This window comes from Gopherus evgoodei, unplaced genomic scaffold (assembly GCF_007399415.2).
Source record: "Gopherus evgoodei ecotype Sinaloan lineage unplaced genomic scaffold, rGopEvg1_v1.p scaffold_72_arrow_ctg1, whole genome shotgun sequence".
Lineage (NCBI taxonomy): Eukaryota > Metazoa > Chordata > Testudines > Testudinidae > Gopherus > Gopherus evgoodei.
In genome coordinates, this window is record NW_022060093.1 from 399,811 (window position 1) to 414,715 (window position 14,905).

The 14,905-nt window shown below is 54.0% G+C and overlaps 1 non-coding gene and 1 pseudogene across 1 annotated transcript; both read right to left on the bottom strand.

Annotated features, from left to right (window-relative positions):
* Positions 1 to 5,795: 5,795 nt before the first annotated feature.
* LOC115643829 lies at positions 5,796 to 6,004 on the bottom strand (annotated as a pseudogene).
* A 1,485-nt stretch (positions 6,005 to 7,489) lies between these two features.
* Positions 7,490 to 7,605, bottom strand: LOC115643824. The gene has a single exon (XR_003998380.1). It is a non-coding gene; the product is annotated as a U5 spliceosomal RNA (small nuclear RNA).
* Between the last annotated feature and the right edge of the window lie 7,300 nt (positions 7,606 to 14,905).

Consider the following 14,905-nt stretch of genomic DNA (forward strand, 5'->3'; position numbering starts at 1 on the left):
CGGGCTCGGGCCTCGCGGAAGGCCAGGGTCCTGTTCTCGAAAGGAACCGTCACATCAACGAGGATGATCTTTTTTCGAGCCTCGTCTGTGACGACGATGTCTGGGCGCAGTGGGCTGTCGGTGCCAGGGACGGTGCGGTTGGTGACTTTTTCTCCCAGGTGCGGAGCGATGGCCTTTACCAGACGGTCCTGGATGGCGTTGTGACGCAGCTGCCAGGCTCTGGCGTGGGGCTTGCAGCTGCACAGGACGTGGGGCAGGGTCTCCATGGCGTACCCGCACTTCCTGCAGCGCTTGTCTCGGTTCCCGTGGCGGACGGCTCCGTTGAGCGGGACGCAGTTTAGTCTGGCGCGGTGTATGAAGCGCCAGTCAGCAAAGCGGATGAAGCTGCCTGAGTGGAGGAAGTGGTTGCTGGAGTCCCACTTGCTGGTGACCTCGAAAACCTTGCCCTGGTCTGGTTTTTTCTTCAGCGTGCCCAAGTAGAGGGCGCGTACGGCGGCCTTCAGTGACCTCTCCAGCGTGCCTCTGGCTCCAGGGCTGATGACGGTGTCCTCCGTCTCAGTCCGCGGTATCAGGACTCCCAGCTCCCGTCGGTCCTCGCTCCATACCCATCGGCAGCCAAGTCGTTTCCTCAGTCGGCGCGTGGCATTGCGGGCACGGGTCCACAGTGAGGCTATGTCGCCTCTGTCTCGGGCGAAGTCACCGTCCATGGAGCCGCTCAGGAAGGTGGCCATATCTTGGCCAGAGGCAGCTCTGTCGATTCGCTTTGCGGTGGCGGAGCGCAGGGCGGTCGTCGCGACGTTCTTTACCACGGCGTCCGGGCACGTCAGGAGGCGAAAGGCGTGTGTGACGACCGCGATATCGCAGAGGTCTCCCATGCGGGGGACGTTGGCGCCACCATGCCGGTGAGCGATATAGACCAGCTCGTTGCTTGCTCTCTGGGGCAGGGACAGCCACTTCTTCACCAGTTGTCGGATGACGTTGTCCGCCTTGTTGAGGGGCACCTTTGCCACGGCGGATCCTCTCAGGACGAAGGCGATGCGGGGGATCAGGAACGTGTTGAGGGCATCGATTTTCTGCCATGGAGCCAGCAGGGAAACGTCGATCCTGGCGGCGTCCTGCAGGATTTCCTGGATGGTGTCCTCGGGGGTCTGCCGGACACGGAAGCCCGTCGGCGTGCCGAGATGTTGGTACGCCTGCCCCTCGGCCAGGGGGACGACGGATTCACCCTGGATGAGGAAGTCCGTAGCCTGCACCGAGTTCTTCTTGCTGCAGTTGACATGGAGGGACGCGCACTTTTTGGCATTAAAGCGGAGTCCCGTCCATTCTGCGACTCTCCCGATGGTGTTGAGCATGCCCTGGAGCCTCTCGGGGTCGTCCGCGATCAGGACTAGGTCATCTGCGTAGGCCAAGACGTTCACTCTCTCGCCGTGTAGGTCGAAGCCGTCGGCGCCGTTGGAGATTGCCCGCAGGAGCGGCTCCATGGCGAGGCTGAAGATGATCGGGCTGAGGGGGCAGCCCTGCTTCACGCCGCTGCGGATCGGGATCTCGGCGGTTTCGCCTTCTACCGAACGGATGGTGGTGCTGCAGCCCTTGTAGAGTTCCCGGATTAGGCGGAGAAAGGTCTCCGGCATCCCGAACTCCCGTAGGGTGCTGAAGATGTGATGGTGGGGGATGGACCCGAAGGCGTTGGCCAGATCCAGCCACGCTATTGCGCACTGGTTGTGGGCCCTCCTGGTCGTCTGGAGGACGGTCTGGAGCAAGAAGTTGTGCTCATAGCACCCCTCTGATGGCATGAAGCCCTTCTGGGCCGGGCTGATGGCTCCCCCGGTCGTCGCCCACTCCGTGATTCTGGCTGCCAGGCAGCTGGCGTATAGCTTGTACATTGTAGAGCAGAGGGAGATGGGTCTCCAGTTGCTGGGGTCGTCTCGCTCACCCTTCTTGTAGATCAGGACCGTCATGGCCTTCTTCCAGGAGGTGGGAGTCCGGCCAAAGCACCGGCATAGGTTAAAGATGCCGGAGAGCACATGGCAGCCGGGGTCCCGCTTTTTGAGGAGGCTGTAGGGGATGCCGTCTTTTCCGGGCGCAGTGTTTTTGGTCCTGGAGAGCCTGGCCATCACCTCTTTGGGCGTGAAATCAGCCTCTAGGCCATCTGCATTGGTGATGCGGGGCAGCGGGTGAAGGCACTCTGGGCGCTGCACGTCGTTCCTGGGCTTGTCAGCGAATACTTCCAGGAAGTAGCGGTATAGGCGCTCGGGCGGGATCGTGCAGTAGGATGAGGGACCGTCGAGGACCTTTCTCATGGCCTTGAGGCGGTTGGTTCTGTACAGCTTCTGGATCTGGGAGGCTGCTGCCGGGTCGTAGCGGTGGCTGGGGTTTCTTCGTCCAGCTCCTCGGGTGGTGGCGTCGCGGTTTGGGGCGGGCCTTCTGGAGGTAGGCCGTGCGGCCTCCTGGTTTGGTGTCCTCTTGGAGACGATCTCTGTAGAGAGCTCGCAGGTGAGCTCATTGATGAGCTGGTCGAATTCTTCAAACGAGGCTGTCGCTCGGAGTTTCTCGATCCAGGCAGCCTGCCAGGGCGTGGCTGGCCTAATCGTCGGCTGCCGGTCCTCTGGCTCCTCGGTCCGCGCGGGTAGTGGGTTCGCGGTTTGGCCGGCGGGTCGTCTCCCTTGCAGCTCGGGGGATCTTTCGGTTGGTCCCCGAGGCATAGCCGTGGGTGGAGTAGTGGCATTGTTGGTTGGTGGAGCCCGGCTTGGTTCGGCGGGTGCAGCGTCAGCGTCCGGTCTTTCGCGTGTGGTCCTCGCCCGGGGGGTCGCTGTGGGAGTGGGTGGTCTTCTGTTGGCAGAGAGTGGGCTGGTCCCCGTAGGGGCCGCGTCGGACTCTCTGGCGGTGGGCGTCTGGGGCTGTGGTCCGGTCGTAGTGGTGGGGTCTCCGATGTTAACAGTACGTGGGGCGGTCTGGGGGGTGGCCCCTGTCCCCCGGCCAGGTGGAGTTCGTAGGGTGGGCTGAGGAGTTGCGTTGGCGCCCCTTGTGGCTGGAGCTCGGAGGGCGGACCGGGAGCCAGTATTGGTGCCTCTAGGGGTGGGGTTTCGGATGGCCACGCGTGGTGGAGCACTGGCCCTTCTTGGGACGGGTTCGTGTAGGTTGGAGGGGGCACTTAGGTGCCTCAGTTCGGAGATCTTCCGGGCGACCTGGGAGGAGGTGACAGGACCCCTGTTGGTAGGAGCTCGGTCAACGCTTCCCATTGCAGCATTTGTCGTTCCGGTGGCAGGGTTCTGGTCCGCTGGCTCGGGGGCTGGGGTGGGCTTCTGGGCAGCGGTCAGCATGGTCGCTCTGCTTCTTTTCGGCACAGGAGCAGCAGGCTGGGGCGCAGGATGGCGGAGGACCGGAGTCGTCTTTTTGCTGGCTTTCGTACAGCTGGCCTGGTGCGCCTTGCATTTCCTCTGACACTCGAAGGGCAGGCTGCAGCTCGCACAGCTGAAGGCGATGGACTGGCCGTGGCACCTCTTCAGGTGTCTGGTGACTCCTCCGAGGAGTTGAAAGCGTCGAGGCGGCAGGCAGATGGGGCAGATGAGCGCATCTGCAGTGAGGGGGTACTGGAGGTAGACGGTGTCTGGGACGAAGCAGCCATCTTGTGGGGTGTTGGGGCCTTCCTGGTCATTTTCTGGCGCACAGCTGGCGAGGGGGGCGGCGTCCTTCGGTGGTAGCTGAGTCTCAGGAACATTGAGGATTCCCCCCGGAGGCTGGAGTTCCTGGGGGGTGCAGGTGTCCTGTAGCGGGTCGGGGGATTTACTCCTCGGCGGCGTGAGGTGCTGGGGTGCAGTAGGTGTGTCCGGCGACCGCAGTGGAGCAGGGGAGTCATCTCGTGGCTGCTGGGGTGCGGGGGGCGTGATCGGCGAGCGCAGGAGGACGGGGGAGGCGTCTCTTGGCGGTTGGGGTGGCCGGTGGGCGGTGGGGAGGTCTTGTGGGATCTGGAGCGGCGTGGTCGTGGAGGGGCGCACTTCTGATGTCTGAAAAACATTAAGGGGCTCCCCAGGGGCCGCGAGTCGCAGCGGCAGGGGTGCCGGACGAGGGTCCCCTGGTGGACCGGGCAGCAGTGGCCAGGGCGCGCCGCAGGGCTCCCCGGGCGGCTCAGGGCACGGCAGCCAGGGATCCCCCCGCGGCCAGAGCAGGGGCGGCAGGAGTGTGCCACGGGGCTCCTCTGGCAGCGGTACTTGGGACACGGGGCAGAGCTTCCCGGGCTGCTCCAGGTGCAGGGGCCAGAGCATATAGCAGGGCTCCCCAGGCTGTACCTGCTGCGGGGCCATGGGGAGGGGATCCCCCAGCGGCTCAGGCGTTAGTGGCCGGAGCACATGGTGGGGCTCCTCAATCTGCTCAGGTGGCAGTCTGGGCGCAGGACAGGAGTCCCCCGGGGACCAGAGCGGCGGCTGCAGAGGCGCGCCACGGGGCTCCCCGGGCTGCTCAGGCAGCAGCAGGTGAGGTGCGGGGTCGGGGTCTCCCAGCAGCTTGGGAGGGAGCAGCAGGGGCGCAGGGCATGGGCCCCCCGGCACCCCAAAGAGCGGCGGCAGGAGCGCGCCACGGGGTTCGCCGGGCTGCCCAGAGAGAGGCAGCCCGGGCGCGGGGCCGGAGTTCACCGGCAGCTCCGGCGGCAGCGGCCGGGGAGCGGGGCAGGAGTCCCCCGGCGGCTCGGTGACCGGCATCCGGGGCATGCCGCGGGGCCCCCCCGGGTGCGGCGATACGGCCGCGGGACAGGAGCCGCCGGGCGACCCCGGCGGCGCTCTGCAGGGTTCCCCGGGTCGCCCGAGCAGCGGCAGGCAGAGAGTCGGGCTGGGATTCCCCGGCGGCTCGGGCAGCAGCCGTCCGCTGCACCTTTGGGGCGGAAGGTGGAGACTCCCCGTGGGCAGCAACCGCGTGGGGCAGGGACTCCCCGGCGTCTCCACGCCATGGGAATCCCCAGGTAGCGCCCGCAGCAGCGGCTCAGGGCAGGGATCCCCCCGTAGCGGGGCTGGGCGGGGGTCCTCCCAGGGGACCAGGGGCTGGGGTGTAGTGGGGCACTTACTCGACCCGGGCAGTAGTTGGTTAGTGGGGGTCTCCTCCTCCGGCAGCGGGGGGTAGTCTCTCTGCAGCTGCTGGTGCTCCGCAGACGAGTCTTCCCAGGGTAGGTGTATAGACAGGTAGGCTCCCTGCAGCTGCTGGTCATCCCTCCAGGTGGGGCTGTGAGCAGCGTCTTGGTCGTCAGTTGTTGCGGGGGCACCTCCGGCAGCATCCTTCCCAGCGGGGGGGCCATCAGAGTCCTCGTCCTTGGTCGATAGGGGGGCTCCTCCGGCAGCATCCTTCCCAGCGGAGGGGCCATCAGAGTCCTCGTCCTTGGTCGATCGGGGGGCTCCTCCAGCAGCATCCTTCCCAGCGGGGGGACGATTAGCATCCTGGGCCTGGATCCTCGGGAGGACTCCTCCAGCATGGTCCGTTTCAGGAGCAGTAGGCCGGTGTTCAGCATCCTGGACGGGAGGAGCAGGTGAGGTTCTTCTGGTGCCCCTCCTCAGGGAAGCTGTAGTCACCTCCTTCCTCCTGGGAGTGGGGTCTCGAAGAGCTGGTTTTCTGCTGCTGATTTTTCCAGAGGAGGTGTCCAATGGGGTTTTTTTCCGCTGGCTTCTGGTGTTGCCATCCTTGCTGGTGGCCCGGGTCTTTAGAGCAGGCTTCGGCTGGGTTTTCCTAGCACTGGAGTGCGCAGGAGCAGCAGCTATCCGCGATAGTGTGTCTGTAGAAGAAAGAGAATGAGAATTTTCTTCCAAAGTAGCATCAGAACAGTGCATATGCAAATCAGCTGTATCAGTATGCAAAGCAGTCTCAGAAGAAGAATAAATCTCTAGAGCAGCATCAATCTTTTCAAACATAGCTGCAGAAGATTCCATCCTCAGGACAGGGGTGTGCAAGTGTCCATTAAACAGAATTAAACTGATAAGAACAGACACTACACTTTGATCTTAGCTCCAAGAAGCAGAGAAGCAATACTGACACTGCCACGCAGGCACGCACACCCCTGCGCCCACCCATTTCTACCTCACCAGGACGAGCTCCCAGACACGCAACAAACACCGTAACTAGGGAACTCTACTGGAGACTGACTCACTTCCCCGAAATGACTCCAGTGGAAGAATTCAAAGCAAGAACCCTTAACACACAATTCTGTTCAAAGACAGACAAGTCTTGCAGATGCCTTCCTCTCGCTGGTTTCCCCTCCAGACTCCTAATTTCCATAAAGCCACCTACTGACCTGTGACTACCAATCTCTCAGGGCCACGTCCACACTACAGAGTAAAATCAAAATTAATAAAATCGATTTTACGCATCCACACTAGGGCACATTACTTCGGTGGTATGCATCCATGGTCCCAGGCTACCATCGATTTCCAGAGTGGTGCACTCTGGGTAGCTCAGTAAAAGAATGGGACCAATAACTTCGATTTCCGTCCACACTAACCCTAAATCGATATAGTAATATCGATTTTAGTGTTACTCCTCTCATTGAGCAGGAGTACAGAAATCGATTTTAAGACCCCTTAAAATCGATTTTAAGTGCCTTGTAGTGTGGACGGGTACAGCGTTAAATCGATTTAATGCTGTTTAAATCGATTTAACGCTGAAGTGTGGACCCTAACTCTTACAGCAAACCACGGCAAAGAAAGCCTATGCAAGCGCTATTCCGCAGCCCCGATGCTCTTTTCTTCTCCTTCCCACGCAACTATCTCAAACATACAGTCAATTGAATCAAAGCAGTTCCTCGCTATTTGGGGCATTGGTGCCCCTTAGTCCCTCTGAGGTGATCGGCTGGTTCCTTTTGGCCTTAAACGCTAGGTAGGAATCTGACTCAAAGGGCCACAACCTTCCTCCTCTTCTGCTCCTATGAACTATCCCTCATCTGGGCAAAACCTTTGAAAACACTGCTGTTTTCCCAACAGGAAAGGGATGGACAATTTCTCTTCTGTGGGGAGACGAGGGAAACCATGCAATCACCTTCTGGAAGGTATATCAAGGAGGGCGGCGTAAGAACCCTCACGGACTAGATTAAGAAAGCAGCTCTTTAACTGACCTTCCAACAACGACAAACTAAAATCTGCAAGAGCAACCTTTCAACTCAGGGGCCCAATAACAAGCTGTTGCCAATAACTAACCGCAGAGTTATAAATGACTCCAAACCATACACTCTTAGGACAAACCAAACCTTAACACAAACAACACCGCATTTATTTGCTGCTCTTCAACTGTGATAACCAAAAACTTCTGAAACCAAACAGCCAGCAGAATACCCATCACAAAAGTGTCCCCTGCTAGATAGGAAACCATCTCACTAACACGATGAGCTCAAAGTAAAATAAAATAATGGGACAGAAAATCCCAAACAGTCATTTTCAGAGCTCTGAGTAGTTTATAGGAAAGCTTGAGCTACTGACACCAGTTCAGGTAGCCCTCTTCTGTTCTTTTCATAACAGAGAACAAACTCGCCAAAACAAAGCTTCAAAAAATTGGGTACAAACTCATAAACATTCCTCTCCACAAAAATCTTTAGTAAAAGGCAAAAGATTTATACGAACTGAAAAGAAAACAGAGTACATAGAAGACCGGGCAGAGGCGCTGCCGGGGCAACCGCGTATGCTACTAAAAGTCAAGGTGAGTACTCTCACAGCCCGCTAAACCGCAGAGCTTTTAGAGGAAATGGAATTGAACCGATTGACAGCCCGAGTTGGATCGTGGGAACCGGGGACACAGGGAGTAAAAGTAGCCCCTTGACCAGGGACTCGCTTCACTTCGCTGCGCGCAGCGCACTGTGAGTATGCAAATAAAATGCTCCGGCCGTCTCCAGCGCTCAAAGGAGTCTTTTCTCCGGGCTGCCTCTGCTCCTTCCCCAGCTGGGCGGAGATTGGGATGCAGCGAGGGTGGGGAAGCTGTTCTCCTGAGACAGACCCGCTGATGCCCAGGCGCATGAAGGACGGAGCCCGGACAAGAAGCCAGAGGGCACTTGGCCCACAGCTAAAACAGCACACACTTTGCCAAGGAACAGGAGGCGGGATCTCGGACATGAGATTCTATCTGCCGGCCCAGATGCGACTACCAATCTCTCACTGTTAACTCTTACAGCAAACCAGGGCAAAGAAAGCCTATGCAAGCACTATTCTGCAGCCCCAATGCTGTTTTCTGCTCCTTCCCACCGTAGATTAAGCAGGGTCGCTATGAACTCTAGCCTGCCATCTTTTTGTGATCTGTTGTAAAGGCCTTTTGAGGCTGATGTCATTTGCATGGTTCCACCCACTCCGGATTGCATGATGGGAGTGCTTGTCCAAACGGTCATTTCAGCTACTGTGGGATCCCCAGTCTCTTTGTAATGGGGGCAGGAGTAATGCAGTGTATTTTCCTTTTCGTTCTGGATCAAGGAGAGAGTCACTGTACCTGGCATTTGAGGCCTGAGAGCTTCTCCCTCGCCTGAAAAGTACTCACCCATTAAGAGGTCTGGGTTCCAAAGACCCAAAGTTTGTGGGAGGTGGGGATGGATGTTTGTTTGGTTCTTGCTGGTTTGTGCTTGTGCCTGCAGGTTTCTTTTCTGCTGTCCCTGGTCTGTAAAGACAGAGACGTTTTTGAATGTCTTTGAGTTGTTGTTAGTGCTGCAGTAGTTTGCCGTAAACCTATACCACTCAATCTTTTTCAGGGTATGCTTTGGCTCCTGAGTGGTAAAAGTCTGCTGGGTCTGTGGTGTTATGGAGTGAGGTAGCAAAGGCTGGTGTTGCAGAGGGGGTGCATGTTCCACAAAAATCCCCCTCTCCCTAGCCAACCCCAGCTCTGGTCCCAGAGTCCAGACTTTGCATAAACCCTCCTGCTGAGCTGTGACTAAGAATTTGGTTGCAGAGGTAGTTCGTATGTCACAAAAGTTGTGTCCTACAGCTGATCTCCCAGGGTGCAATCTGCAAAATTTCCTTGCCGTTTGAGCCATAAAGAGCATTTTACCCATCTATGGAATTGTTTATAGCTTTTAGCATGGAAATGAGATGTCAACCCAGCAGTTTATGTACATCTAAAAATGACATTTAGTCATTAATGACTGTTTATCTGTGGTAGAGACACAAATATGTATCAGAACTACAAAAACTTTATTTTTAAACTAGAGAAATACATAAGATCTAAAATATACATTTAAATATTTCACAAGAAATCTATATTAATAAATACAAACATTTTTTTTTCAATTTCTCTTATTTCACTATGCTTTGGAACCCATGTCCCTTGCCTAACGAGATTTATGTAGGTTTGGGTGAGTTCCGAAATCATGAACTGCTAAGTACTGTTCTACTGTCCTTGATTTATATCACCGGAATAACTGCACTTTATTACCCCTGCCCGAATAAGAAAGAGACTGGGGATCCCACAGCAGCCAAAATGACCCTTTGGACAGGCACCCCCATCATGCAATCTGGGGTGGGTGGAACCATGCAAATGACATCAGCCTCAAAAGGCCTTTACACGAGATCACCAACAGGTGGCAGGGTAGGGTTCATAGCGACCCTGCTTACAGCCTCCCCCCAGCCAAGAATTGGTGGTCCTGATAAATCACATTCCCTATTATACCCACTCATTGGTATTGAATGCAAAGTTATGGCTAGCAAAAGTAGCCACCCACCTCTGCCTTGTAGCATCCAGCTTAGCCCTTGTTAACACATAAGTCAATGGATTGTTCTCTGTCCACATCTGAAACTGAGCACAACACAAGTAGTCTCAAAATTTCTCAGTGATGGCCCATTTCAATATCAAGAACTGCTGCTGGTGGATGGGACAGTGAGTTTCGCTATCAGACAGTCCTCAGCTGGCAAAGCCTACAGATTTATATTTCCTTCCACTTCCTGGTAAGGGATTGCTCCCAGACTCTCCAAACTGGCATCAGCATGCAGGATAAACGGTTTGTTTGGGTTAACAAGGACTAGGGCTTGCACATGAATCAGGCAAATAATTATTTCCCATAAAGCCCTGTCACTTCTCTCATCCCGCCATGTCCCAAATGGAGACGAGAGGAGCCCCTCCCGTGTCCCAGGCCAGGAACACCAGATTGGAGGGGGTCAGGGGTGTGTGTTGTGTTGTGTTGTGTTGTGTTGTGTTGTGTTGTGTTGTGTTGTGTTGTGTTGTGTTGTGTTGTGTTGTGTTTGTTCATGACTCAGTCCAGGTCTGCTAGTGCTGCAAAGGAGAAGATTTCCTTTCTCAGTCTAGGTCAACTTGAATTGTTGTTGCAGTGGGGGAGAGATGTCTCTCATCTGGTTCTTAGATGCTTTGGTGAGAGGAGACAGGGAGAGGGTTTTTTCTTTCCTCTGCAGCTCGAATCACACACTTCTTCTCTGCTTTTTGCTCTAGCTTGATTTCTCTCTTGCATCTCAATTTTCTCTTTCCTGGCCTCATTACAGAGCATTCACAGCCCAATTCTCTATCCTAACTCTGAGTCCTCTACTGCACCCTGAATGTCTCATTCTAAACCCACCCCACAATCTGCACCCGCAGAGCCAGTGCCTTCATCCCTCTACACTCCAACTCTCTGTCCCATGTACCCTGATTTAGGGTGTACTAATAATATTAATTTGGATAATTTGATGAAAATTTAATTGATTAGCTTAGATTTTATTTAATTTAATTGAGTTACAAAGTTACAGTTGCATTACTGCTATTCAAAAGATACATAGGGCATTCTATGCAACAAAGTTTTGGTTAATATACTCACAGCCTTCATTGATAAACTGGTGGTAAGAGACACAGAACCAGCCTTGCAGTTCAGGTTTCTCAATTCTTAAGTGAAAGATGCAGTGCTTAGAAAAGCTAGTGTTACTTAGGGTTTACTTGAATATGTTAAACTTAAAATCAAAACCTAATAAAGACTAAAAACGTAGGGAAACCGAACTTAGCCTAGTTCCCTTGAAACTTAAAGTTTAAGAACAAGTACAGCCTGCTGATAGTACATAGAGAGAGAGTGGAGGAAGTAAGTCACAATGATAGAGCAAAGTGCTCTAGCGAGGTGGGTTACCTCTTTTATAGGGCACAAGGGCCGGAAATCCTTCCTCCTATGCCCAAATTTCATTCCTCACCCACAAAACATTAGGGTACATTTACTTCATAGGCTAGTATGTTTCTGCTTGTTGATGACATGTACATATGCACATAAGTTACCTTGTGGTGTACCTGTTAAATCTGTGGGTACAACACTGAAAAAAACCCTATGCCATTCTCCATTGTCGATTGGTCTAGGTAAAGGTCTTGGACAGGCATGGGTACTTATCTATTTAAGTAACATGATAAAGGTCGATTTTCCTCTCTGAGTAAAAGGTCACAATATAGATATGCTAACTTTGCCTTAGCTTAACATACAGGATATGGCCTGTAGGTTCTCGTAAGTCATGTGTCTCAGTCCCCTAATCATTTTTATTGCCCTCTGCTGGACTCTCTCCAGTTTATACACATCCCTTCTCATGTGGGTCCCAACCCCAAAAGTACTCACATTTCACCCCATTGGCTCCAAAATGCCAGCTTTTAATATGTAAATATGGTGCTGCCATGGTCAAGTCACTCCCGAGCTCTCCAGTGGATCCTGCTGGTGGAGAACAAGGTGAAAATTAGCCAGGATGTCACTCAGTCAAATCCCTGTGCTCCCCGCAGGTGGTATGGGAAAGCTCCAAGATGGCTCACTTCCCTTTCTCTCATCAGCTTCAGGCCCCAGGGTTACAAATGCACAAACCAGTTGGGATTCTCCCCTGGCCTCAGGGTGTGGGGCTGCTCTGAGGGGATGGACTTGCACACTTGGGCTATTAGTGCAAAGATACAATTTCAATTTCTCTTAGAGAAATTGGAGGGCAATTTATATTTGGTAAAAATCTTATTTAGTGAAAGGAAAGCTGCAGTGACAGCCTGGTTACTGGGGTGCAAAACACCTTCCTCCTGGGAGAAACAAGAAGTTAGAATTAGAAATTTACATCGTTTGTTCCTGTGTTGGTACAGGTTTAATTTTGCTTCTGTGTAGGTTTGTTTCAGGCTGTGACCATTTTGGTTTATTGGGTTGTTTTGGTTTTTTTAGTTGGACTGGAGCTTTTAATTGACATTTTCTGGATCGAATGGCTGTCCTGCAACACCAGTTTTGACATAGTTCTGCATATTTTATACAGATTTGACCAGTATTCAAGGATTCAATTCCTTTATAGGAGGTTTTAGTGGTCATGCTTATTTATTTGATGTTATTTTATCATCCTGCTGCAGCACACTTTTTTGATAAAATGCTGAAATTATTAATTTACAGCATTTGTTAGTCTTTATTTTTACAAACAAAGTTTTTCTTAATGTTTGGGTTTTAAATTAAGCCTTGTTTTTGGTTTCCATTTAGGAACCATTTTGGTTACTGACGGGATCTTTAAGAGAACTTTGGATTCAGTACTAAAATTTGGACAGATTTAGAATATTTAAAGTAAACCCTGTTTACTATTTTATTTTAATAAAGTTTGTATTGCTGTAAACCCTAGCCCGGGGGAGAGGAGATGAGCCTGGCCTTTAACTGAGAAGGAGCAGAGTCATGGCCACCATGAAGGGTGGGGCCAGGTGATGGGGGGCACAGCCCCCCAATTTTTTTGTCTAGCCCATCTCAGTCCCCCACTAAAGGAGAAGAGTCTGATGCCACCCCTGCTGGTCACTGGGTGTCACTGCTGCTCCATGGGAAACATGCTCTGTGCCTTACCCAGATTGGTTGGAAACACACTCTGTGCCTTAACATGACTGGTCCGTGGGTGTCACTGCTCGTAGAGCGCAGACACATGCTGTACATTACACCACCTGACCAGTGGGTGTCACTGCTGTATCAAGGGAAACACCTTCTGTGCATTACCTTGAATGACCAGGAGGTGTCACTGCTGCTCCAAGGGATACATACTCTGTGTGTCACCCTGATTGGCCACTTGGTGCCACAGCAGCGCCAGGCAAAACACCTTCTGTGCATTACTCTGACTGTCCACTGGGTGTCACTGCTGCTCCAAAGGAGACAGAAGAACGGCCAGTCTGGTTCAGATGCAAAGTCCATCTAGCCCAGTATCCTCCTGTCTTCTGACAGTGGCCAGTGCCAGGTGTACCAGAGGGAATGAACAGAGCAGGGACTCATCAAGTGATCCATCCCCTGTTGGCCAATCCCAGCTTCTGGCAAACAGAGGCTACAGGCACCGTCCCTGCCCATCCTGGCTAATAGCCCCTGATGGATCTATCCAACGTAAACTTATCTAGTTCTTTTTTGAACCCTGTTATAGTCTTGGCCTTCACAACATGCTCTTGCAAGGAGTTCCACAGGTTAACTATGCAACTGCCCTGAGTTTACCCCCACCCTCCCCTGGCCAGGTTGTATATGGAAAAGAGGATGAGGAGAGCCATGATGTGTCTGTCAGTGGCTGGTGCCTCAGTTTCCTCTAGGCAGCAGTGCTGCAGGCTCCTTTGGTCTGTGCCCATGCAACTGTGTCTGGGGAAGGGGGAGTAGAGGCTCATTCTTCCCAGCCCCACGCCCCACCCCCAGCAGCTGGGGAATCCAGGCCAAATTTAACCCTGGTAGCTGGGCTGGGATTAGCCTGGGCTGAGGTAGGGCTGGGGAGGAATTGGGAGGGAGACAGACACACCTGGTGTGAGGGAAGATCCTCCCATTCCCTGCCAACCCCCTTCACTCCTTGCAGCATAGCACCCCCTAGCATTTCTTTCTCTGTCATGGGAGCTGTCTGCTGCCTGCTTCTCCCTTAGCATCGTCTCTCCTCACCCTTGGGCACTGGCATTGCCCATCCTGTGCAAACAGGCAGGCCCCGGTGTGCCCCATGGCACTGCTCTGCAATTGTGGGGGCAGCTGTTGGATGGAGCCATATCAAAATATGGGAGTGGGCAAGGCTGGGGACCAGGACTCCTGGGTTCTCCCCTCTCACATTGGAGGGGAGTGGAGATTAGGGGGTAGAGTGGGGGAGGGGCAGGGCTGGGATCCAGGGATACTGCTTTTTCTGGTTTTCTCCACCTCCTGCAGCTGCCTCGGTCCTTTCAGTGCGTTTCTTGTTCCAAATTCATTTGCTGACTTGTGTAACTCACCCCAGAGGTGGCTGCATCTCAGTGTTGGGTGAGGCACCCTTGGCTGCATCACCTCCTAACTGCGTCTCTCTCCACCTTCGGGTGACCCTGCAGCACTCAGCAAACATCCACAAGATCATGGGGCACTTTGAGCACTGGGCAGGCAGGGGTCAGGCTCCCAGCCCTCCCTCCAGAGAATGGGACTCAGCACCCCCTACATTTTACAGGGATTAAAAAGGGGCAAAGGGGGGCAAATCAGAGGAGGGGGTGGCCAGGGTCTGAGCAGGGGGTGGAAATTGACTGGTCGGGGGGTCAAGCAGCTGGAGGCAGAGTTAGGAGAGGGACTGAAGGGCAAAGTCAGGGAGGGGGGGAGGAGCCGGAGTTAAGCCCAGAGGGAGGCGCTGCCAGAGGGTTAAACCCTGGCACAGGCAGGGGCAGAGGGGTAACAGTTATCCCAGTGGGCTGAGACTCCAGTGTTTGCAAACATGGGTGGGGGGAGCAGAGGGCTTTTTTATTTCCCCTCTCACAGGCAGCACCTCTCAGCATGGGCTTCCCAGGGCTGGGCTCTTAAAGGCACAGGCATCCCACTGCCTAGACACTGCAGCTCCTCTCTGATGTAACCTACTGAGGTGCTGCAGTAGGAGACTCAATTCAGTGAAACTGGGCATTCCCTATACGCCCCCCAGTCAGGGGGCTGTGCACCCCCTTCCCCGAATTTCCCCAACACCCCCTCCCTCAGTGGTCAGGTAGTTACATGCAGCGCTGCCAATGTTGTCATTGGTTGCAAATTTGAATGGAAATTGAAACGTTAACACAC